The sequence below is a fragment of the Alligator mississippiensis genome, chromosome 1 (genome assembly GCF_030867095.1).
Source record: "Alligator mississippiensis isolate rAllMis1 chromosome 1, rAllMis1, whole genome shotgun sequence".
NCBI classification, from domain to species: Eukaryota; Metazoa; Chordata; order Crocodylia; family Alligatoridae; genus Alligator; species Alligator mississippiensis.
In genome coordinates this window covers 4,957,004-4,981,847 of record NC_081824.1, presented here as the reverse complement: position 1 = coordinate 4,981,847, position 24,844 = coordinate 4,957,004, and the positions used below count along the sequence as shown (strand labels likewise).

General features: G+C 50.5%; 1 protein-coding gene across 12 annotated transcripts in view; it reads left to right on the top strand.

The window, feature by feature from the left end:
- NCOA1 (nuclear receptor coactivator 1) overlaps window positions 1–24,844 on the top strand; it is a 280,613-nt gene that overhangs the window by 124,214 nt on the left and 131,555 nt on the right. The window contains exon 1 of one of the 12 annotated variants that reach the window (XM_019483799.2): window positions 13,504–13,771. The exons of the other annotated variants lie outside the window; for them this stretch is intronic. The gene's annotated coding sequence lies outside the window, so the exon portion shown is untranslated. Of the gene's footprint in view, window positions 1–13,503; window positions 13,772–24,844 lie in introns of those variants that run through there. 12 annotated transcript variants of the gene reach the window in all.

Here is a 24,844-nt window from a genome sequence, read left to right as displayed (position 1 = left end):
GGGGTCACGGCACTGAGGGTCTGCACGTCCCCTTGCAGATGTAGGTGTGACTGCCTTCTGTGCAACGTGAGATCAAGTTTGGGCTTTGCAGACCTGATTGTTTTGACTGGGTGATTACGGAGGACGGAGTGAATGCCGATTGTTGATACTGGGAGATGCGCACGTGCGCCAGAACCAGAGGACGCCGTCAAGGTCACAGGGCTGAGAACGCCACCCTCTCCCTAGCTTTGCCTCGCCTGCCCGTGCCCCCAGCGAGTTGTTTTCCATGCACATGTTTCTCTGATCAGTGCTCGAGCTTAAATCCTTCTTCCCTGCAGTCCAGAGCAGCCACAGCCCTGCTGAGCCCCGAGCGGCACGTGCTGTCCACGGCAGCCGCCTTGCCCCGCACCCCTTATTCTTGTCTTGAATATAAATAGCTTGCTGGCTGCTTTGCTGGCAGACCTGGCGCTCCGAGCAGTTTTTGCATGACCTCAGAAAATGCTGCCAGACCGGCTCTGCGAGCGTGCACGGCCGAGACGGTGGTGGTGGCGGGGAGGAATCTCCATGGCGGCAGAACTATTTCGGGCAACGCATTGGTTCCCTGTAAGTGGAGCAGGGGAGAGGGCCTGTTCCTGCCTGGTGCATGTGGGGTTGGCTGCGACCCCCATTGCTGGACCCGCTCTGTGCTGACCTTCCCTTCTCCAGGCTGGAGCATGGCAGGAGGCCACGTTCTTCCCCGCTCGCACACGCTTTGCACGGGTGCGGGGATCAAGTCCGCAGAGCTGCAGCGGTGAGCTGGAGTGTCGACGATCCAGGCAGTTTGCAAAAGCAGCCTCTTCTCGCGTGCAGGCTCTCATCCCTCCCTGTTGTTTCAGCTGCCGTGTCCTAGATCTGCTTCCCTGCGCGTATTGTTCAGTTCAGCTCTTCCAGAGCCGTTCCCTCTTCCATGCAAACTCGCTGACTCTTGACTGCCTGGCCGCACCCCACCTCCTCCTCCGATTGTACCATCCGCTAGCAGTGGACCACAAGTGGAGGTGGTGAGGTTGAGAAGGCAGTACGATCCTCATTTCTCACTGGGGACCACCGGTTCCTAGACCTGTATCATCTGTGCACATGTGGGGCCGGGGCGTGCACGGGGAGGAGGAAACAACTCTGGGCTCTAGCGAGCCCCTGATTTCAATATCGGAGGTGCGGGCTGCGAAACTACAAACGTCTCCTGGGAGCTGTGACCTGTCACCACCAGGATGCAAACAGACCCCTAGCCTTTGCTCCCATCTCCTCGCTCTTTATGTCGCTCCGTTGAGAAGACGTGTTCACAAGCACGTTCTCGTCCCGCTGGCAAGCGCTTTGATTGAAGCAGCGTGCAGGTTCCCCTGGGGGAGCAGGTGGCCCCAGGAGTCCGAAGCGATCGCTCCACATGGCTTCATTTTGTTTTGTATCAGCTGAAAGCTCCTGTCTCGAGCTCGTTTGTCTTGCAGGATCGGGACCACGCGGTACAGCGAGTCGTCCCAATGGGCTTTTCTGCTTGGGGCCAGGAGGGGTGCCAAAAGGAGGAAAAACCTGGCCTGCTTTCCAGCTGGAAGCAGAGAAAAGTCTCTCCCCTTTTGTGCCCCCATCACAAGCACAGCGTCTTAGTGCCTCAGTAAAGCTCTGGATACCGAGTCACAGCTGTGTTGTGTTGTTTTTTTTTTACCTTGCGTGAGAGTGTAGATGATAAAGCTTTAGCTTGTCAGCTGGCTTTATGAATATGATACTGAAAGAGATACTGCTATAATCTACTAACAAACACGATTTGCATCAGTCTGGAGAGAATTTGCAGGGCTCAGTGGGGGAGGTGGAAAATGAATCCCAACCAGGGGAGAAGGCTTTGTGTAGGACACCTACTCCATCACATTCCCTCTTTAGATAGTCTGGGCACCTAAATTAACGGATGGATACGTAGGGATGAGGAAGCAGCTTGTGTTGAGGAGCCGGACGCTGGCTGAAGATCTGGGTGCTGTTCCTGACTCTCTCCAATCATGGACGATTTGGTACCATCTTTGTTGATAAAGTGAAGATAAAGCTTCCTTTCCCCTACCTTTTGTCTGGCTAATCTGTTCGGGCTTCACAATCCTTGGGGCAAGGACTGTTTGTACAGCACCTAGCACAGTGGGGTCCTATTCCTGCTCAGCTCCTTGGGGCATTATCCCAATGCATGGGAACGACCAAAGCAGATCACACCGGCACCCTTTCTGACCCAGGGTCCCACCGCGGTGCTAACCAACACCCAACCACTCGAGCGGATGTACCAGGCCATTGCAAGTAACCGGCCTAATCTGAAGTGGCTCAGGACGCACGTCTGTCCCGGAGCAGGATGACCACGAGCCCTTCCCAAACTCTGGTTGGGATATTTTCCTTTTCAGAGTTTGTTGAATTCCTTGCTGTACAAATGTCTAATCTTGTTTTGAATCATGCCAGGCTCTTGGTGTTAATGATAATCTGTGGCAGCGAGTTCCAGAGACTAATTACGCATTGTATGAAGAAACACTGCCGCTATGGCTATTAATAGCAGTCTGCCCTCCAAATAATACTTGCCTTTCTCATCTGAGCCGCCTGGTCACTGACTTCAGTGAGACTGTTTGCACAAGGAAAATCAAGCAGGAGTTAACCCCAGACGGCGTAGCACAGGGAAATGTGCCTCCATCTGACTGCAAGCAGGCAGAGGTCGGCGGTACCTGGAAAAAACTGTTGTGTTTTATCTTGGTGCCATGTAAGATTTTTGAGCGGGAGATTTTCCAGCGTTTCACAGACAGGTGCCCTCTTCCTTTCAGCTACTTCGGTCCAGCTGAGCAGTTTGCGCATCGAATTTGCCGTGAGAGCCGGACCACCTTAAATGTGCTCTACTTGCAAAACCATTGGCACAAAACAAAGCAAGAAAACCGACCCATCAGGTTCTCTAGACACGCAGCGCTTGCGTTGGTGTCTGCGGGCATGCGTCTCTAAGCAGAATTAAATACTTTGTGGAACCCGAAGGGTTAAGAATTTCGAATTTTCCTCCTGGTTTTGCCCCTCTGTACATGTGGCTGCTTGCCGTCTTCTGCAAACTCCTCTGTAATGCAGCTATTTTGTCGAATTGCTTTGCCAGTAGTATATAATTTTGATTTAACTGCTGTTGATGGCAGCGCAGACAAGAACACTGGCGCACACTTCCCCCCCTCGCTTAAAGTGATTCATGCATGAGGCTGGATTTGGTGTTTCGCTCGGGAGCTCACGGTCGGGACCCGGGGGGGAGAAGGGCCCGTTGTCCCTCCTTTCGAGGCAGAGGGCTCATCCCCTGCCTCCGGGGTAATTCACGCTCCAGGGCTGTGGTTGTCAGCTGCCCGTGGCGGGCACGGGACATTCCTCGTACCCACTCTGCATAAAACCCGGTTGCAGTTTGGCCCCCAACTATAGGCCACGCTTGCAGTGGGATTCTCAGCCTGTTCATGGTCGGGTTGCAGCTGTCTGCAACGTGGCGCTGATCTGTACGTGTGGACCCACAATCCTGGCCTTTATTAGCACTTACCGGGGCTTTCCCTTACCCGTGTGACTAGTAATGATGACCCCACGGGGAAGTGGGAGAAGCAGCATCCTTTTTACAGGTCTTGACGGGGAGGATTTGAGCCGTGGAGGTGGTGCGATTTGCTGAGGGCCGCGTGCAGGAAGCCTGTGGTCGGACCAGGACGAGAACGGGTGTCTCTCGTCTCCCGACTTTGGGCCCCTGTCCCAGGCCCCTCTTCCCCAAGCGGCTCTGTTGGTAATTTTGCAGAATTCAAAACCAATCTGAAGCAGCCTTTGAATTACAGATTGCAGGGGGGGAAAGGCTTCAGATTTCAGTCTGAAACATCCTGGATCTTTCTGGTGTTTTTGCTGGGCCCCATCCTGCTCTCTCTGGATTGGGACTAGGTCTGGCTCCCTGGATGGCATCTATTAAAAGCAGAGCAATAAGTAAGTGGTAACAGATCAGCCCAGGAGGTTGGCAGGGCTGCGGATATCAAACCCAATGTACCGTGGACTTGCCCCAGTCACAGCTGGCTTGCAATTAAGTCTGGTTACCTAAGCAATTACAATTGGATAAGAATAACAAAGGCAGCCCATTTGAAAAAGCAGGACTGGACCCAGGGCATCTCTTGATTGTTTTCTCTTGTCACATAATTGAACCCTGAGGTCCCCTCTGCTCCATGGGAGGCAGGATATTTTCATAACTGGTTTATAATTATTTCTGTTGTGAAACCTCTTCTGAGGTATTAACATTAAAATAATAAGGGCAGCACGATATCGATCCCGTTCCTGTTAAGGGGGAGGTCCCGCACGTGGCACGCTGCTTCTGACAGTTTTGTCTGTGAAGCCCTTTGGAGAGGGAAAGTGCAAGGCGGGTAAAGGCAAGCCGGGAAGTGTGCGAAGCAGAGGTTAAAGAAACAGCCGATTGCTTCCAGCGGGAGCAGGCCAGCTCGGAGGGGATGGACAGCAGAGACAACCGCTCCTTTGCACAAGCAGCAGTGGCATGGACAGAAGTCACTTCTGTACAGGACAGCACGCTTCCAGAGCTCTAGCGCTCTTCCCAGCTGCAAGGCTTGCAAGGACCATGGCCTTGCAGTGAGGTCTCCGTAGGTCTCCCCAGCTCCCCAGCATGCAGCAGGATCATGGTCGCTACAGGGGATCCCTTACAGACGAGGTCTGCGGGCTGGCACAGCAAGGGCCGCTCCTTTGGACAGTGTGTGCTGCCCGGGGAGTGGGGGTAGCAGGGGTGGGTGGTGTGCTGCTCTGAGCACAGGGGACAGCGGTTCGGCCTCCCCTGCCGCGGGTCCGAGGGCGTGTGAGTCTCCTGGGAGCAGAGCGGACAGGACACTGGACTGGGGGTTCAACGATTGTGGCTCTGTTCCCAACTCTGCCACTGACTGCTTTGTAACCTTGGGCAAGTCACTTTGCTTTGGAGCGAGCCTCTTTCCTACCCTTGCCTGGCAGACTCATCTCTTCAGGGCAGGAAATGCCCCATACTACGTATACCGAACACACGGCGTGTACAGCGGCTTCCCCAAAGGAACGCTGAGCTCGGGAAACATTCCTGACACCAACTACTTATAACAAAGAAAGCAAAGCCAGGGGAGCCCCTTGTGTAACCCCCCGCATCGAGTGTAAATATAAGGGATGACCAATGCCTGTCCCGCATGGAATAAACTGAGCTTTGCCTGCACTAGAAAATCCAGGTTTTTAAGTTGCAGCTCATTGTCAGTCCCTGGAGCTGTCATCTGAAAGCGGTGTGCTTGTATTCTCATAACCAACGACCCAACCTGTGGTTGTCAAAATCAGAGAAGAAGGATTTTCTCTTGCGGTCTCCTCCTTTTAGCTTCCCATCCCTGCTAACTTGCAAAGTTGAAGGCTTTTGAGCGGGGCCGTGGCTTGGTGCTGCGGGCTAGCAAAGCCCCAGCGTGGACTTGTGCTGTTTGGAACGGGCACGAGCTGTCGGCAGGCAGGGACTTGGGGTTTCTCTTCTTTCTTTTTCCTGCGCTGCTTTCCTCTTGCTGCCCAAGCCCACTGCAGAGTTGACAACACACGCAGCAGCCCTCGGGAAGAACATCTTTTGTTTTTGTCGCTTAGCAATTCCAGGCTGACTTTGAGTTTCAGCAGCAGAATTCACCCTTCCCATCCCAGAGCCGCGGCGGGCTCGATTGCACGGACTCGTTCGAGCTCTCACGTAGGCATACGTGATGGCTTATCCGGCGCCGCAGGAGGAAGCGGGTGTTTTGGGGTTTAACTGTGTGGCTTCTGCGTAAGAGAGTGCTGTTCTTTAGGACGAACAAGCTCTTACCCCTGGAGTACCTGGCTCGAGCCCAACCTGCCGTCCGGAGAAGAATAAGGTGTAGTTTCAGGGTACTCTCTAGCGGGCAGAGAGCTGTGTTGCAAACCTAACAAACACATTGCATAATGCAGCCCCTCGGTGGTCTTTGCACATATTAAACCCAGAGCGGACCTGTTTATCAGCTATGATTGACTCTTTCACCCCCAAAGAGTTAGGAGCTCCCCCGGGCAAAACTTGAACTCCTCGGTGGGGAGAGGGCAGGAGAAATTTGCAGCTGTTTACGTGGAGTTTGGGTGGTGAATAAAGAGAAAGCCAATGCAGAGCATCGCAAGCCACGTTTGATATTCAGCATCGAGTTGCCTGTTTACTCTGGTCTTGCAAAGGCCGAGCTGAATCTGAACCATCACAATTAAGTCCATTAAACCTGGACCCGAGGTTCCTGGGTACGTCCCAGCAGAGAGTCCCGGGAAGTGCGAGTATGGGTCTCGGGTACGATCCTGGATGATAAGAAAATGCTGTGCACGCACCTTTCAGGAGAGGACATGGGTGGTTTTTGGTTTGCAGTGGCAGGGATGGTTGTATTAAACTAGCAGCGCATGGCCAAAATACTGCACCTCGGTCACAGGGATTAATCTAGCTGGGAAGGGGGGAGGTGGTTTTTGCTAACAGAGGGTTGCCTCCTGCCTCCTTCTCCTGCCCAGGGTTGAAGGATTTAGGAGCGATTGGGTGGGAGGATCCAGGACGTGAGCTGAGGAGCCCTAGGAAAAGAGCGTTTGAGCTGAACTTCATTGGTGTCCTGTTCGTAAAGCCAAAGCCTGAGATATGGGGGAAGTTTGGCCTCTAAACAAATGTGCTTGTGTCTGGTTGTGTGTGTGGAGCAGACTGGGGAAATTAATTAAGTTCACATCTTGTGTTAAAGTTTAGTCTTTTGAACTGCACTAAATGGAAACATTCAGCGCTGACAACCTTCTAAGCAAAACATCTAGCGTAAACTTCATCATTGGCATTCAAAAACGAGCCATAATCTAGCACTTTTTTTCCACGCTTCTCACAATATTTTGGAGTAACTGGGGAACAAACATTGGATGGGCGCATTCACACTTCACTGGCCGAACCCGACACGCAGGCATAAGCCTGCATTCTTCTCTTGGAAAAAAAGAAAAGAGATGGTCTTGCTCCTGATCTTTCACCTGGGAGTGTTTTCTTGGTGGCCCCCCCCCCCCGTCTGCCGTTTTCCACGTGGAGAGGGCGAGAGGCTGCTCGGGTGTTGGCGTTAGGTCAAAGAGCCACTGTCCAAGGAGCATGCGGATTTGTAGTCCATCTCTCACCGGTGCAGTGTGCCCTGCATGCTCTTCTGTTGTCCGTCGGTTCTGGTCATTCTTCACTTGCCTCCCGCGGTCGTTCGTCAAGAGAAGCTTTTCTTGCAACGAGGAAGCTTCTGTCGGTCTTTCGAGTCATCGCGGCTCAGGCCACAACACTGTTGACTGTTTCAAGAAGAAATTTTGGTTGACCTAGCGTAAGGAAAGACATGCCCCTTGGTGAAATGTTAGTCCCTATGGCTGATTTGTGGATGTCTTCTTAAAGTGCCTAGAGAGTTAAAATAATTAGCGTGTACAGAGGCGAGTGATGCAATGGAGCCAGTTCTGCTCCACCGTCGAAGAAACCCTTGCGACTAGATCGTAGCCTTTGCTCCTGCTTTCCAGCTTCTTTTCTTACTAAAACCAGATGCAGCGCTGAAGGGGGCGGGGGTATATTCCCGGCAGAGGAAGCCGGCATGCAGTTTTCCAGTGTGAATTGCAATGCAGGAAGCAGCGACCAAAGGCTTTGGCGTGACGAGGACTTAACACAGCACAGGCGGTAGCCGCTGGGAAAGGCCAGGTCTCCGGAGGGCACTGCCAGTCTCGGAGGGTCCTGCACCCAGGCCGGGGTTTCCTTTTCAAGGAAGCACAAAGGTTTCCCAGCTGAAGAGCCCGGCTGCTTCTCTGGCCCTCTGACCAAGCTGTTTCAAGACCTGAAGCATTCTCCATGCCTTTTATTTGTCCTGAGGATGCCTTTCATCCTTGAGTCGGCTCCCCTCTCCTTTCTTCCTCACGTTCTGCCATGCGCTCGCTGTAAGCTGGTCCGTGCCTCGGACAAGCAAACCCTTGTTTTCCCTCCCGAGAATGAAATTGCACCTTCCCAGGCCCATTTAATCAACTCAGCCTTTAAAGAGCTGCTGTCAGGTTTAATATTTTTATATGTCCTCACTTGCGCTACGAATAACCTCTCCTGTTATTACACTGCAAAGTGTCTTGAGCTGAGGCTGGTCTTCTCTGCGCGTGCCGCTGCTTCACCTTCTTTTTAGGCTTGCCAAAAAACGAGCACAGCATCTTGCCTCCATGGAGGCAGACGATCCGGCCCCGGATCTTTAACGGTAAATTCTAAAATCTTGGTTTTGCTGATCGCTGGAGCATCTTAATGCCTGCAAAGCCCTTGGCAGCTGGGATGCTGTGGCTTGTACTTGTTACGCTAACAGTCCCGCTTCGTGGTCCGTGCTGCTCCCTCTATTTGTGGTGTCCATCTTCTGTCCTTTGTTTTGAACTTGGATTCAGAGGTGTAACCATGCCCTGCGTACTACTTGGCCCCCTGCACCTCCTCAGCTCCAGTTCTGGGTTTGAGGAGGGCAGAGAAGTGGTGGTGTTGGCACGCGATGGGGAGCTGCTGTGGGAGGGAGATGTCAGCCCCTTTTTTGCTGCCATGTGTGTCAAGCATCCAAAAAAAGCTCACTGGTTTTTGGCAGCAAGAAAAGGGGTGACATCTCTTCCTGCTCCTCCACCACACACTGCCACTGCTTCCCTGCCTTTGCCGGTGCTGGAGTCGGAGCAGGGAAGGTAGCAGGCTGAAGGGGGGATAGGATAGGAGGGTCAGCCCCTGCCCCAGCTCCATTCCAGCATCCTTAGGCAGCACTTGCCCCGCTCAGCTCACCCACCCATCATTAGATTACTGCTGAGACGATCAGGCTTTCAGGCAGAGGCTCCCGCTGTACAGAGCATGCAGGGCAGGCCCAGTGGTGCCCAGCTACATATTTGGATCTTGAAGGTGCCGCATCAGTGCAGATAATTATATAGGAAGTCAGAGCTCGGATTTGTTTGATGCTGCAGGAGCTGCCTCTTCGCGAGCAGCACACGTGAAAGGGAGTGGCTTAAAATGAAATCCTCTCTGCCGAGTCCCCCGGCGTACCGGGCTGTGGGAACATGCTGGTGAAGAACAGGCTTTAAGTCAACTTTGCAAATTCCTTCTTCCTTGCCCGAAAACTCTGTGGTTCTGGGATCGCAGGCGGCATCCCAAAGCAACAGCTCGGGCGCTGAAAGCTAAACGAAGCACGCAGCATCTCCACGCCGCGGTGCAAGACATCCCGAGATAGAGTCAATGGGTGCGAGTGTATGGATGGTTTATGACGGGGCAGGAGGCTCCCCTTCACATCAGCTGCCCCGCGGTAATTCCCTGGTGACCGTACACACTCTTCTTCCCCTGGGATAAGTGGAAGCTAACCCATGGTAACTTAGCCTTTGGTCATTGAGGGGTAAGGTACCACTGGTTAGCTTCCATTGGATGCGGGTTAAAAACTTGTATGTGGCAGCTGATGTGAAGGAGCAGATGTACAGGAAAGCCCTGGTGCCTGCTCCTATGCCCATAGCCAATGCATTGAGCAGTGCCTGTGTGTTTTCAAGATCAGAAGATGCAAGAGCCCTTCTGACATGAAGAACTCGATGCATGTTAAATGTGAGCCCCTAGGTGGATCACACGGGCCGTCCAGCATCGAGACATGTGCTTAGCCTGGGACCCATCGGCCTTAATGTCACTTGTGTTGGTGGAAGCACCGTATGGGAGCGTGAGCTGCAGAGAGGTAAGCCTCACGTAGGACCGTGCACTGGTGAGAAGACAAGGTGCAGTTATTGCCCTGGGATGAGTTTCCTTACTGTAGAGATGGCCCCAGTCCCAGTGTTACTTTGCAGCTTGCTTTAGGAGAGGGTGCAACCAGGGTAGATAAGGCTGTAGGATCAGGGGTCTTAGGATAACAGTGAGCGAGGGCTGGGCAGAGTCACCGATTCACAGGCAGTTTAAATCGGAGGCACTTTCTTCTAGGTGGTCGGTAGCCTCGGCCTCTCCTTTATCAGCAGTATGGGTGATGGATTAGTAGCGAGTGAGCACTGGGGCATGGTGCTGCAGGCAGGGAATTCACTCCCCTCCACTCCCTTGTTTTTTAGCAGCCCTAGTAATTAATCACCACGCTCAAGAGAATGCGATAGGAAATGAAATTCAAACTCCTTGAAGCAGTTCTGTAGCTTCTGCAAATTCTCCTTTGCAATCTGGAGTCCAGGCCTTTATTTAACTGCGTCAGAGGATCCATTTTCAGGGATGGTTATTTTGTCTTCATTTGAGATGTTTTGTGGGTTTTCTTCCCCTCCGACTCCACCGAAGCTCTCTGACAGCTGCCTCGCCAGTGTATAAACTGGATTTGGACTGTGCAGGGGTCGCTTACCCATCACTAAAATGCAGCTGCTTCTGGGGTGGTACGAACAACACAAGCTTGTTCTGCTTGTTCGGGAAGAATATAAGGAGAGGACATGAAAAATAACTTCTTTGGTTGAAACTGCAGGGAAACGTTGGGTAGGCAGAATATAATCTAAGCAAGTTGGAATTTGGTTGTTCCACCCAGGTTAACATTCAAATGGTCGACTGCTGAAGAGGCAGATGTAGCTACAACAGACACCTATTAATCATTTGTCTATCACACCAGCTATAATCAAATTCATTGCTGGAGTCAGGCCATTCCAGAAAGGGCAGGTTTGCTACCTAAGTCATAAAGAAAACTGAACTACAGAAGGGGTGGAATTTGTTGGCAGACTCCCCAAACTTATCAGATTTCTATTTTTCCCATTTCTGTTATGCACTCGGCAGTTTTATTTAAGCACGTGGTGTTTGGGGTTTTTGTTTTTGTTTTAAAAAGGCAGCCTGTGAATTAAAAGAAGATTCCCAGACCACGATGAGCAGACAAACTGAAATTTCCCTCCCCTCATCCCTTTTCACCAACACCCATGCTCCGGTGGGTATCTGCCTGGGGCCTTGCTTGACCAGTCTTGCAGGTTTGTATCCGTGGTGTGGAGAAAGCAGGCTCTCCCCTTGGACAAGTGAATTCCAGCCGGGGTTGCACAGCTCTCGCTCTCGTCCTCCTCTCCTCTTGGATGGTTGTAGTGCTGAGAAACCCTAGTCAGAGACAAGGACCCCGTTGTGTGATTGTGTGATCTTGCATCTGCATTTCATGTGTGCAGGAGGCTCAGCCTTGTGCCTTCTTCCACTTCCTTTATCTCCCTTCTGCTTGACTCCTGTGAGCCCCTTCTCTACATCCAGAGCCAGGAGAGACCAGTCAGCACATGGAGGACCCTGCTGTTTTTCTTCTCAAGTGAATCAAGAAGCCTGTCCCCATGACCAACCTTCCTTAAAAATAGCCCATTGGACACTACTCATTTTAGGAACCACTTAAAACTCACCATTCTGTTATTTATAACTCCCAGGCTTGCAACAGCTTGTCCTGGGTCGTCTTCTCCCCATCCCCGTCTTCTTTCTCCCTTAACGGTGGCTGCTTCTGCATCCTGCTGTCATGCAACTCCAGGGGCTGCAAGAGTCTTCTTCCCTGGCAAAGCCATCATGCATCCTTCCACCTCAGCGACACCCTCCCTTCCTTTCTCCTCACCTGTTTTCCTTCTCTCCCTTCCCCTGTTTTTTTTACCTGCTGTTGCATTATTTCACTTCTTCACTTTGGGGAAGCGGCTTTTCTTCTGTCTTGATGAAAAGAGTGCAAAAGCAAGTCTTGCTCTTCCAAACCATAGCGCAAGTGGCAATGGGGAAAGGACCTTTTGGAAATCCAGACTGAACTGTTCAGATACCACGCTGGGGACCAAGCGCTCCCCCCCAGCCCTAAACTGAAATGACCGAGATCATGGTGATAGCCATTTTATAGTCCAGGCTGTGAGAGACTTCTCTTTCTGCTTTATTGGTGTCATCAGTAAAATAGCCTGCAGAGCCGCTACAGTCCACTTGACTTGTGCTGCCATGACACGATGATACTCTCCACTCTTTGTCCCATGAGTCACCAGCATCGCGTGAGCCTGGTTCTTCAGCACCATAGCACAGGCCTCCACCACGTGGGCTAGCACAAGGACTTCCCTGCTTCTTGAGAGCAGCAGGTTATTGCCCTTTGACAAACAAGGCATTGATAACTGCCTTGATGCAGTGAAGACTAGTTGGGTCAAGGTGGTACAGTAATAATTGCCTTGATGCAAGGAAGACTGGTTGGGTCAAGGTGGTACAGTAATAATTGCCTTGATGCAAGGAAGACTAGTTGGGTCAAGGTGGTACAGTAATAATTGCCTTGATGCAAGGAAGACTGGTTGGGTCAAGGTGGTACAGTAATAATTGCCTTGATGCAAGGAAGACTGGTTGGGTCAAGGTGGTACAGTAATAATTGCCTTGATGCAAGGAAGACTGGTTGGGTCAAGGTGGTACAGTAATAACTGCCTTGATGCAAGGAAGACTGGTTGGGTCAAGGTGGTACAGTAATAACTGCCTTGATGCAAGGAAGACTGGTTGGGTCAAGGTGGTACAGTAATAATTGCCTTGATGCAGTGAAGACTGGTTGGGTCAAGGTGGTACAGTAATAATTGCCTTGATGCAAGGAAGACTAGTTGGGTCAAGGTGGTACAGTAATAATTGCCTTGATGCAAGGAAGATTAGTTGGGTCAAGGTGGTACAGTAATAATTGCCTTGATGCAGTGAAGACTAGTTGGGTCAAAGTACTGAACCTGCTAGTGAATGAAGTGGTTCTAGTTTCCCGAGCTGACCAGACTTGCCGTTCTTTGCCCACCTAATATTTTAATTAAACTTGTTCAAGGAGGTTAGGAAAAGGGGTCTGTCTTTGGTTTTTTTCTGTGCATTGGGGACTGATTCTCAGTTGGGGTCTCTAAGGACGGCTGTAGTGAGGTTAGCGGGCGCGTTCAAGTACAGGTTTACAGAAGTTTCTCCCCAAAAGGATGACATGAAAACCTGTTTCTTGGTAACTGTATAACTGATTGATCTTTCTCATTCTCCGTGCGTGGGAGTGATTGTTGGTGTAGGGTTTATTTCCGTGACGGCGATGGCACTGGGTTGGGATTCAGGAGATTTAGGATTCAGCTCTGCTTCAAGGCTCCTTCTGTGACTTGGAACAAATCAAAGATATTTTGGTCTAATAAAAGATACCGGATTTACCCAAAGAGTGAAGAGTGTCTGCCTTTGGACAAATGACCTGCTTTCTCTGTGCCTCGGTTTCTCCACCTGTAGAAGTCGTCCCTCGACACCTTGGTGGGGGGTGAGTGAGGCAAAGAGGGTTAATGTTTGGGGGGCTCCTGGACATGACCCTGACAGGGGCCCGGAGAAGCACTTGGCTAGGGTAAAAGCTGGAAATTCAGAGGCAGAAAATGCAATGGCTGGTTTCAGAGGTTTCTGTGTGCTCTTTGCTGTGGAAGTCAGAATATCTCTGCGCGTTGAAAGCTTGCTCGATTCGTGAAATGTAATCAAACTGCAAACTGCTTCAAAAAAGCCCTCCCAGTACAGTGCTGAATGCGCCCCGCTCCCTCCCGTTCGGCGGAGTCTGTCAGGTGGCACCGGCGGTCCCCGAAGAGCGGCTGCGTTCGAGTGGCTCGGGCAGTGTGTATTTAGTTTAATTATCAGTCAGCTGGTGCAGGAATCAAGCGGGAGAGCTGGCTCCGAATCTTTCGCCTGTCATGGCAGCAGCATGTGCTGGAGAGTACACACGCTGACTGTATTGCAAACAACCAGGAGCACATGGAAGAGAGGGAGGGCGAGCGCAAGGGAGAGCGATCTTCACAACAGCATGTTAGTCATCTGGTTGCTGCTCAGCCTGAACGCAGACTGGTTTAGCTGGAAATCTCGCAGGTAAGGGCAGCGTCGGATTTCTCTAAGCCTCCAAAATGTGCTTTTTCTTTCCTTGCGAGCTAGCGGCAAATTTGCTCCCAGCCTTTAGCATTTCCCTCCCCGCCCCCCCGGCGCTTTAATCTCCGTTCTCCTTCACCGAAGCTGTTTCCAGGCAAACTGCATTTTGCTGGGAGATCGGAGCGGTTTCTGCACAAGGCAGAGACGCCTTTGATGTCACTTGTGTCAGTGTTTATGCAACAGCGCAAATAAAAGGTAATGCCCAGCTAGTGATTATATTTAGATTTTCAAAGGAAAAAGCTGCCTGAGCCTGGAGCATTTCAGCTTGGATTATTATTATTATTGTTATTATTTTAATTTTTAATGATGGAACTTTTTTTAGTACTGTTCACTTTGCCTCCTCCCACCTCTTCCAGTGCTGAATAATGCTGTGTGCACTTTTGGAATAATGTGCTAAGTAGAAAATTACATATTTCAGCAGTGACCTTGAAAATCAATGTGTAAATGTTTAAGCTGGATAGATCTGGCAAGGATCCTCGCAGCAAATCGCAGAAGTAAGGACATTAGTTTAAAAAAAAAAGAGAGAGGGAGAGAGCGCTCCTTGCTAAAAGAAAAAAATTGCTGATTGCTTAACATTTGTTAATCATTGATGAAAGAAGTAAAAGCAACAGATGAAGTTAATGATTTCACATGTATGTGTAGCTTTTTTGGAATCTCGGTAAGAAACCATTGCACGATTTGAAGGAAATATTCCCAGTGCTGGAAATTTAATTTTACATGATTGTGTAAAAAATGGGTTCTGAATGCTGCCGGGTGCTCGCATCTGTTCCCCGAATGAAGGGGCTACAAGAGTTTCTGAAAATCCCGGAGTCAGATTTGGGAATGGAGCAAGTCCAGTGGATCTGCATGTCACTGTTTGCTGACACCGTGCTGTGCTCTTCAGCAGCGATAGAGGGAAGGAGGTGGGAGACGGGCGAGTTCGTAGAATAGGACAGTACAGTACACGGTGTCTTGCACACTGCTCCTGGAAGCCCTGTCTGGGTATGACTCTAATTAAAAGTACACGCAGCCACATATTTCTTGTGCGTGTCTGCAGTGGGACTCGCATCTTCACGGAGGTGGCATCTTCTTCAAAGATGGAATCTGCCCAGAGAATTGCTGGTTGTGAGCGTTGCAGTATGTGTGCAAATGTACTTGTGCAGATCGCCGTGCCTTGGAAGCGTACTTGAGATGTGCTGTGAGATCCCTGAACCCCCACACTCGGGAATTATTTGCAAATGTTAAACACCATGGTAGTACACTGACATCGGGGGGAGAAGGTAGGTCGTTCAGATCCCACCCGCAGCTCTCATCATGCCCCAATACCGTACTTAGAGCAGTGGGATACAGTTTATTGAACAACGTGTTAAGAGGTCAGGTGGAAGCACAGATCCCACAAAGCTTTTTAAGCTTTGTGTCCTATTTGTTGTCTTCTTCTAATTGTTCATTGTCAGGGTGGTCGGAGTCACGACTGCGAGAGATTGCTGTGTGTGTGTCAGCTGGTGCATTAACGTCCTCGGTGGGGCAGGGACTGTCTTCCTGTGTCTGATCAGCCCTAGCACATAAATGCTATTGGAGTGCAAATTACTCCTATTGCTGCTGCCATTGCCCCTAGCTTGTTACCTGTGCAAGGTGTTTGACAAAGTGGAGCCCCGTGCATCGCTGTGTTTGCCCAGAAAGTCATGCACTTGGCCCGTATTTGCAACATAAGTGGATCAGTGGTGAACGGGATTTGGCATTTGCACGGCCTTCACATCACCCGAGCGCTGCATACCTTCCTGGGGTGGAAATACCCATTCACCAGGTCCGGGCTTCGTTACGTCCCCCTCCTGTTATCGTTTTCTCTCTGACAGCAGCAGCTTAGTCACCAAATAGCATGGGAGCAACCGTCGAGTGTTCAGTCGGTGGTGCTGCACTGCGGCCTTGTATTGCCATGATACTGCTAGTCTTTATGTTATCTCATTGTATTCGTGGTGGTGGGTCCCCTAGAGCAGGGCAGTGCCGTGCTAAGCATTGTACAAATATGCGATAAGACAGCCCAGACCACAGAGACCTGATGGTCTAAACAGGCAAGGCAAAGAGTGGGGTCCATTTGGTAAACTGAGGCACGAGGAGATTATGACTTACAGGAGTCTGTGACAGAGCTGGGAGCTGAATCCAGATCGCCCAAGTCCCAGTCCGGTGTCTTGGCCACAAGGCCATCCTTCTTTATTTGCCATCACTGCATTTTTCAGTGCTCTGCCCTTGTGGGCCATAACAGTAATGGGCTGTGTGTGTTGATGAGGATGGGACCTCCTTAGAAAAGCCCTCTTGAAGCTGAAGTGCGATTCCCCATCGCAGCCTTGTACGGCAGGTTGGGATTCAGCCGCAGGCATCCTCTCGCGATGACCCTTGTAGGATGTTGCCGAGGAATCTGATAGTACAGGTATGGCGCTTCCCTGGGATGCTGTCAAACCGCGAAACCATTCGTGTCTCTCCTCTCTGTGTCGGCAGTCCAACTGGGATGCATCTGAGCTTGCCTTCTCCATTACCCTGCTTGGAAATGGGGAACGTCAAAGGTGGAGGGAGGGTGGAAGAGGTGGATGCTTTGAAGCATCTTTTTCTGGACTCCCGGGCAGGTCCGGTCTTTTTCGAGGTGAGATGGCATCATCAGAGGATGTTCTTGGCGAGCTTTCACAAGCCAGGATGGCACAGCTCGTGATGACTGGCATGTCCTCCAGTGATTTGCACGAGTACACGTTGTGCAAGAAGACGGGATCATGGGTAGGGAGATACATGACCTTCCATTCCTGCAATGTGAAGAGGTCATCCCAGAAAAAGGCAGATAATTGCTTTTATTGGCAGGGGTTGGGATCTGCGGTGGCTGAAGAAATGCAGTCCTGTTAGGCGCACAGTCATAGATGTCTCGCTGTGTTGGGGGAGAATTTATTTTGGCCTCTTTTGGTAGAAACTTGCCCTAATCATTGGGTGTCCTTCACAGTGGGCGCTTGGTACAGCGATCAGTGAAGGCAACTTGGGGAACGGTTTAGTGCCCTTGTGTCGGTCCCTCTGGAAAGCTTTTAGTTTTGGGGCTGCCAGGTTTTGCATTGCATTGGCCCTTCATTTGGCAGTGAGTGTCCAGGAAGATGTCAGAGATGTGGGCTGATCCCATAGTAGACGACCCTCCTGGCTGTGCCATCTTCTCCAAGGGTAGCAGAGAGCGTGCTGACCCCAGTACATAGCGGAGGAGTGGTGTGAGCGGGGTTGGGACTCTTGTGAAACCCACGGTAGGGAGAAGGTAGGCATGGCTCTGAAATGCTTTGCTTTAAGTCAGCTTTGGTCTACACAGATCGACCACCTGAAAGACATGTGCCGTGTGGGTAGCAGCATAGTAGCACGCCCTGCCCCATTCCTGGGGGATGTGCTAGCTTGCCATTGTCATTCAGAGCAAACCCAGTGGTTTCCGACACTTTTGCAGAGCCAAACAGCAGACGGGGGCCATGGTGGATAATAAACCCCTCCCTTCCTATCAAGGCTGCTTTATTGTGGTGGGGCAGCCACCAAAAGTGCATCGTTAAATGGGTCGGTTCCCCTGCAGAGCTGGGCACCCATGCTATTGCAGTCTTCGGGCCAACTCCCTGCTGGCCTGTCTGCCCGTGGGTTTTGCTGGGAAGACAAAGTGCAAGCAAGATGAGCGCAGTTTAGTCTGCTTGCTTGCTTAACTTTACCGGCTGAGAGGTGTACTCGCTACCTGTCCCTTTGGAGACTTTGCCAAGCCACCTCCTTTCTCTGCGTCTGTTTGAGAACTCTAAATTAACGCCTTTAAAAAAAGGCATTGCAGGGTTTTGCACCATCGTGGTTGCCCCCCAAATGGCAGCGCGAAACCCAAGCTCTGAGCTGAGTGCTTCCTACTAAACTTGTCAGGCTTTTGAGATTTTCACACTCCATAGTGTGGGCATGTTCAGTGCTTAATTAGTTTGACTTTCATTATTCTGCCTGGCAAAAACATGAGAATCCAAAGGTTGTTCAAAGGGCATGAAATGATGCAATTATATTTGCTCCTTTCTACCTCCTTTAACAGGTCCGCTTCTCCGGCATGATCCTCTGGGGGGGTGTCACGCTAAAAAGTCGTCTGGTACTTGGTTTCTGCTAACAGTTGTTTTGTACCCATCTTCCATGACGCGTCAGGCTAAATGCTAGCCCCATCGACCGAGCGCGGGGACTTGAGGAGCCGACGAAGTTCAACAGTTGTCGCAGCCTTTCTTCTTGCTGCTGCGGGCCTGGGATGCTTCGAGGGGTTCAGCAAGATAAATAACGAACCGCTGTGTAATTTCCAGCTGTGCCGTTCCCTGCACCGATCCTTTTCTGTTTACAGGAGTCCTCTCCCTTCCCCGAGCGCTCCTCCGTGACCCTGGGGCTTAGTTAGAGAGCAGCCCGCGGCGCCGCTGAATCCCACCTGGGCTCTTTGCACAGACCTCCCAGCCCCGGCAGCCCTTGAGGAAACAACACCCAGAAAACGGGGGAGAAAAAAACCCAACCACCCAAAACCCTGCAGACCCATTTCTCCTTCTCAGTATCTTTGGGAAAAAAATGAAGATCTCTTTAGCCAGCAGGGCTGCAGATGTGGGGATTGGCTGGAAGCCTTAATTATCAAGACTGGGTTTAATTAAATGTGTGGTCTCAGCCGTGAAAGTAAAATATCTGTAATTCGGGGCGCTGGAAGCAGTTGCACTGTTCTGGGTCCAGTTAACATGTCTCGCTGGTCCTGGCACTTAGCAGAATATTTTCTGTATGGTTTCTCTTCCAACCTGATGACTGTCAGCTGTATTTGTTGTGCCCTTACAATGCCTGACAGCCCTTTCTTCTATTGCCACGGCTTAAAAATAAAATACACCTTCTCCATGCCATAGGGAGTCCTGATGACACCCCCTTGACTTCTCTTCCCCAGTTCTCAGGGAGCAGGCAGTCGCCTCCCAGGTCACTCCTCAGCCTCAAACACTTGATCATCGACTATTCACAGCAGCTTCCTGAAGTTTTGCCTTGCCCTGGACTGCTTGGAGAAAACGAGCGCGATGCAAGTGGCCCGCGCAGACCGCTGGGAGCATGCGCGATTATCCCCATGCTCTCGCAGCTCCTCTTTCCCAAGCTCGTCGGCCTTGCCTGGGAGCGGAGCTCTGTCTTTGGCAATGGGAGTGAGTTCCAGCTGCAGATTTAAGACGGGCTGCTGCTAGATCCAGTATTTCCTCTTTTCCAACATTATCAGGAAGATGTATGGTACCTCCTTTTGACACTCAGTGCCTCAGGCTGCAGAGTTATTCAGGTAGCTGTCAGATGCTTTTGTGATCCATCCCTGTGCTGATTTTATCTGCCCTGCTTTCTGGAACCTGTCTGAGACTAGCACATACATCAAAAAAGGGAGGGCTCGCTCGAATTAATGCGAATCGCCTCTGTTCCAGGGAACTGCTTAACAAAATTGAAGTAGTTTAAGTTCGTGGAAAATTGAGATGCACGAGTCTGCGGTTTCCATTTGCCATGGACAGCCCAACAGCAGAAACCATTGCCACGTTTCTGCTGCATCAGTTGTCTGGAGAGTGGGAAGCGGGAGCAGTCCAGCACTGTCTCCGGGGCTTGCCTACGCATGACACAGAGGGCTTTGGTTATCCACGTGAAACGATCTGCAGCAACCTTTGCACCAGCCGTGCCGCGCCACACCCTTGCAGAACTGCTGCTGAGCTGCTCTTGACTTGCGGCACGGTGTTCAGAAAGCCCTACCGGACTTGGGGCAGGTGCTCAACACCGCTCGGCCCCTTCAGGGCATTTCTCCACTGCTGGGATTGTTCTTGCTGCATCTCGGGGATGGGGATGTTCCCCAGGAGTACCTTTTAGATTATTCCCATGCTTTGTTGGGGGTAACCTCACCTGGGTGCTCAGGAAGTTAGAACAGTATGAGATTTGTCCCCAAATACCTGTTTATGGAGGCCAGGCCCTTGGATGGGATCCAACCCAAGTTAGGCAGCACAGATCCCCAGTCTGGACAAGTGTGATTGTGGAGCAGTGTGTGTGATGGGCTCTTGAAACGCTTCAGTAATACAAAATATATATTCCGATCCATGTTAAGAGCAGCATCTGGTTTGCTAATAGTCTTCGCATGAATAACGGCGCCCAGCCCTTTCTCATCATTCCTCGCCCAATCTGCCAGCGCTGTTTGCTTCTCCCCAGCCATCTTTTATTCTTCCTCCTATGCCAGCCCTTGCTCCTGCAGTGCCCCCACCCCAAGCAGATCCTTCTCCACGTCCTGCTCTGTCCTCGCCACGCCATTCCCTCCTGCCACGGTGCTGACGCACCCGTGAGAAGTATATATAATAGTGCTGTGTCTCTTCGCATGAAGACAGTGATGTGGGCTCTCTGTCCAGACGCGCTCTCGGGCAGCGTGGCACAGTAGCACCGACATCCCAGCCGGATGATGGGAAGAACAACAGACCGTCTGCTAGAGGCATGTCCCCGACATCCCGTTTCTTTTGCCTCCATCCCTGCAGTGTCAAGAACTAACAAAAAACCCAAGTCCAAAACCATCTCTTCTTATCAAGTCCCACAGCGGGAAGAATTGATATAATCCCCATGCTATCCTGGACTTCATTGTAGTCTCAGCAGCAGCTGAAAGTAGGAAAGGGAATAGAGTTTTGTTTGACTCCTCTTGAGTATGATGCCTGAAATACCAATCACCACGGGCTGGTTAAATTATAGACTATCAGGTTGAATGTCTAAATCTGGATAGGGCACTGGACCGGGATTCAGTAGGGCTCTGCTCTGCCACTCACCCCCCGTGTGACCTTGAGCAAATGATTTTGCATCTTCCATATCTTGTCTGTTTATGTGATGAGCATGGGCAGGGGCTTTAATTACCATGGCTCTGTACAGAGCCCTGAACTTGATTGAAGCTTCTGGGCATTTGCAGCGATGCACCTAAATGAAAATGCTAATAATCAATACATCAAAGCACTTCTTAATTCACTGAACAGCCTCTTGTTCCTATTCTCTGGATTTCTTTCTCTCTCCTTCCCTTGCTTCTGTTAAAAAAAAAAACAACACAAAAAACCCAAAAAACCTGGATTTGTAGCAAGCAGAAGAGAAAAGTTTCTCTGAGTGTTCCCCAGGCATCATGATTAACTGCTGCTTCTTAAGAAAGTGCGCCCTGAGCAGTAGAGTACAGATAATTCTCTTCCCCACCCACCCGAGCTATCATTATGCTTGAATGATGGTCCATCACAGGCAGGGCTCAATTGTGAAATGATGGAATCGGAGCTCTTTGGAGTTGTTGGCATAGTGTAGATCCCTGTAATCCACTTTGGCATAATGTAATTTAAATGCACCAGGAGACAGGCTCGGGGAGCGAGCAGCTAGTGCTGTTACAGAGCTCAGCAGCCCCAGCGGGATGCAGCGCATTTTCCAGTGCCGTGGCGGAGACCATTGCTTCTGTATTTCAGTACTAGACTTCATGTCAGACCCTTGGGGCCTCTGGGCACTACCTTAATATAAATATTAATTTATAATGAGGTCAAGATGATTGATTTTTGGAACGTGCTACTTTGTCGGTCCTTTCATAAAAATAATCCTGCTCACTGATCTCACTGGTGATCTGTGTCATCTGCCTTCCCAAAGCAGGCTCTTCCTCTGATCGAAATGATTTATGCATCTTCTCCATCGCAGCCATTGGGGAATTATTCCACATTCTCATTTTGCCCAGATCCAGACCCTCGCCCACTTCAACGTGGCACGAGGACCTGTCTCCACTCCAACTTGGTGCAGAGACCTTTGGAGTCCAGCTGCAGATAAGGACCTGTGCAGTGAAGAGTGGTGGTGTCATCCCATGGTCTCCACCCTTCACATCCTTGGATAATGATGGCAGTCCCTGTCCCCAGTCTTTGTGCCAAGCTGAATGCACTTACTGCTTTTAACTGTTTTATAAAAACCTTCTAGCTGCAAGGTGATGAGTGCTGCTCTTTTATGAACTCCTGCCATCGCCAGAACCTTCCTGATGTTTCGGTGGTCAGCACTGACCGTCACTTCCTTGCTCTGTGAGCACATGGCCATTGAACCACCACCACCATCGCTGTCCTCCGTGGCTTGGGGCCTCTGCTTTACGAACCACATCTGAATTCTTCTCCAGTCACGTCACCGGCTCTTGCATTCGAGCTGCTGCTTCCCAAACATCCTCATTAAGCATGTGCTTGGATTTTTTACTAAATTACAATCAGCGCGCCTCTCCTTGTGTGTTAGATTATTTTCCCCCATGGATATTGATTACAAGTCGAGTCTCATTTTATTTCCTGCCTGTATTATCTTACCTCCCTTGGTCACTCTGTAATAAGTTTCTGTCCCCATGATGGTTACAGCTTTCCAGATTTAGTATCCTATGCAAATTTCAGTACCTTGCTGATCCTTAATGAAAATATTTAATAAGATTGGGCCAACAGATATCCCACTGACTCGGTTAGACACCCCTCCCACCCTCGTGTGCTCGGTTAATATATCATGACCTTGTTTATGGGTTGAAAGGATGTTTTCAGGCTGTGAGAAAAAAGTTGGCCTGAGTGATTGGGGAGCTGAACTCTTCAGCACATGAAAGCAAAAGCAGCCTTCTGACGTGACGCATGGTCTATTTAACGCAAGGAAAAGGGTAGAGCTGACATTGTAATTCATACCTGAGGATCCAGAGGTGTGCCACCATAATTGACACGTTATTTCCCATCTTTTTTTTAAATTGCACCCCATCACGTTCAAGTTCGTGCTCTAGAAAGAAGGGAACGTCCTTCCTATACAGTTGGATCAAGGCCAGCTGACAGCAGTCTCTTCCTTTTCCCTTTGGCAATAAGAAGCTGTTTGACATACTTTAAAAGACAGAAAGCATAAGGCTGTCCACAATGATTGATTAGTCTGTTAGCCAGGCCTAGTCTGTCAGCGCCGCCCCACCATCCCCCAAAAATGCTGGGTGTAGGCATTCTGCGAGACCTGCTCAAGATCAGCTGGAAATTATGGGCATGTAATAGTCTGACTGAGGTTGTCTCACCTGTGTCATTCATGAGGTCCAACCAAACAATCCTAAATGGTCCTGTATGGCCTTAAGGCTATGACACTTATACAGGCGCATCTTCATCCCACTCAGATTTGGGGGAGAAGAAGAAGCCATTGATCTGGCTGCCTCCTGGAGGCATTTCTCCGGCAGCAGTTGTCCCGCTGTGTAGGAGGTGGTCTTCATAGCCTTGCACCCTGTTTTGTAAGCGTTTGTCTTTATTTGGAAGGGGTGGTTGTATTTGCCGAGCTTTATTTCATTTAATTTCTTTGTGTTCTTTTTTTTTAGGGGGGAAAAATAACCTTCCTTTTCTGGGAAAACAGGAGAGCTAATTCAGATGTCTTCTCGTCATTCTAGTTTACTGCTGCCTTTCCTTCTCATGACTTAAAAAGCTGCAGTACAGCACTTTAGCACGGTCCACAATCTATTTAGTTAAATGAGGAGAGGACATTAATTATGAAGGTGAAGCACTCAGTTGCATGATGGGCTCTTTGCTTTGGCCACGGGTAGATTAATGATGGATCATAAAACACTGGTGAATGGGAACTCACACTTGAGATACCTATAAAGACAGCTATGTGCCTGCCACCACCAACATAAAAGGGTCATTCATGAAGGGAAAAAAAAGGGTTACATTTCCTAAGCTCCTTTTGAGATGCACTGAGCTGGGAGCACTTATCAGAGAGAAACTGGAAAAATGGTTAATAACCTGTTTAAATATTTAAGGGGCATTCTTCTTCCAAGCAGCTTTAGATGATCTCTTTGAGCTAATGTTATAATCCCAAGGTCTGGGGTTACAGATTATGAACAAGGAAATGTTTAATAAAAAGCCAGTGGAGATAAATGCTTTTCCAGAGAAGACTATGACTTTTCAGAGCGGCTTGCCTTGGTGCAGCTAACCCGGTGACTGTTGTATCGATGGGAGCACAACTGACTTCCTAGTTGGTGCGGTCACTGCTATGTAGCAAAAAGTGCTTTACGTTACGGGATCAAGGATGAAGGCAGGGAGAAAAGATGTCTTCAGGTGAGATTTGGAAGATGACGGGGTTCAAAGGCAATGCAGTCGCGTCGGTTCTCCCACCGATAATACTGAATTGGGCAGGGAGACTTGGCAGTGAGAGGGGTCTCCGAGCACTAGCTGGGGCCGATCCCATGGCTCCACGAACACTTTTGCACCGTTTCAGGTTCACAGGTTTCTGCGTCAATCAGCGTATGCCTAATCCTGCCCTGAAAGCATCAGACCCGGTTAAGGGCTGAAGTCAGCGTGCTGCCGTAGTGTCCGAAGCGTAATATAATAATGCTCCGGTTGAAGTGATGACACCGTGTCTCCAAGCAGCTTTCCACGCTGGTATCGAAGCTCTCAGATTTGAGTGAGGGGACCACAAGGCAGGAGGGCACGTGGGGAGGGGAAAACTGGGGCCTCCTGCTTGGTTCGGAGGGCAGGACAGATGGGTCGCTGCTTGAGCCGTCCCAGGAAGCTTGTCCGTCCTTGCTGAGCATTCAGGGGAGAAGCAGGCGGTTCCCCGGCAGTGCACGCTTACGCGCACGCGTGGAAGGGGCCAGCCCGGCCCTGCTCTCGGGAGGGTTTGCCTGGGGACGATCGGGAGGTGTCAGCTGCAGCTGCCGCTTCTCTTGGGTGGAATTTTTCTCCTTCTGCCACAGTAACGTCAGCCGCCGAGAGCGCCGTGTTTACATTGTTCTGCACACCTGCTCCTTTCCTTTACAGAGCTGACATCCAGCTTCTCACGCCTTGCCGGGCCCGGCTCCGATTAACAACTGCGGAGGAGCAAAAGGCAGTGCCAGGCCTCCGTGTGCAAACACGGAAGGGAAATCTGCACCCGCCGGTCACCAGTGCTCCCAGCAGACGTTAGGAAATACTTGGAGTGGTCCCCATGGAAAAAGGGAATATTTGCTTCTGGTTACCATAGCGATCGCTGTCTCTGCATGTGGGAGCAGTGGGAATCTCAAGTGCTCCACTTCACAGCGGT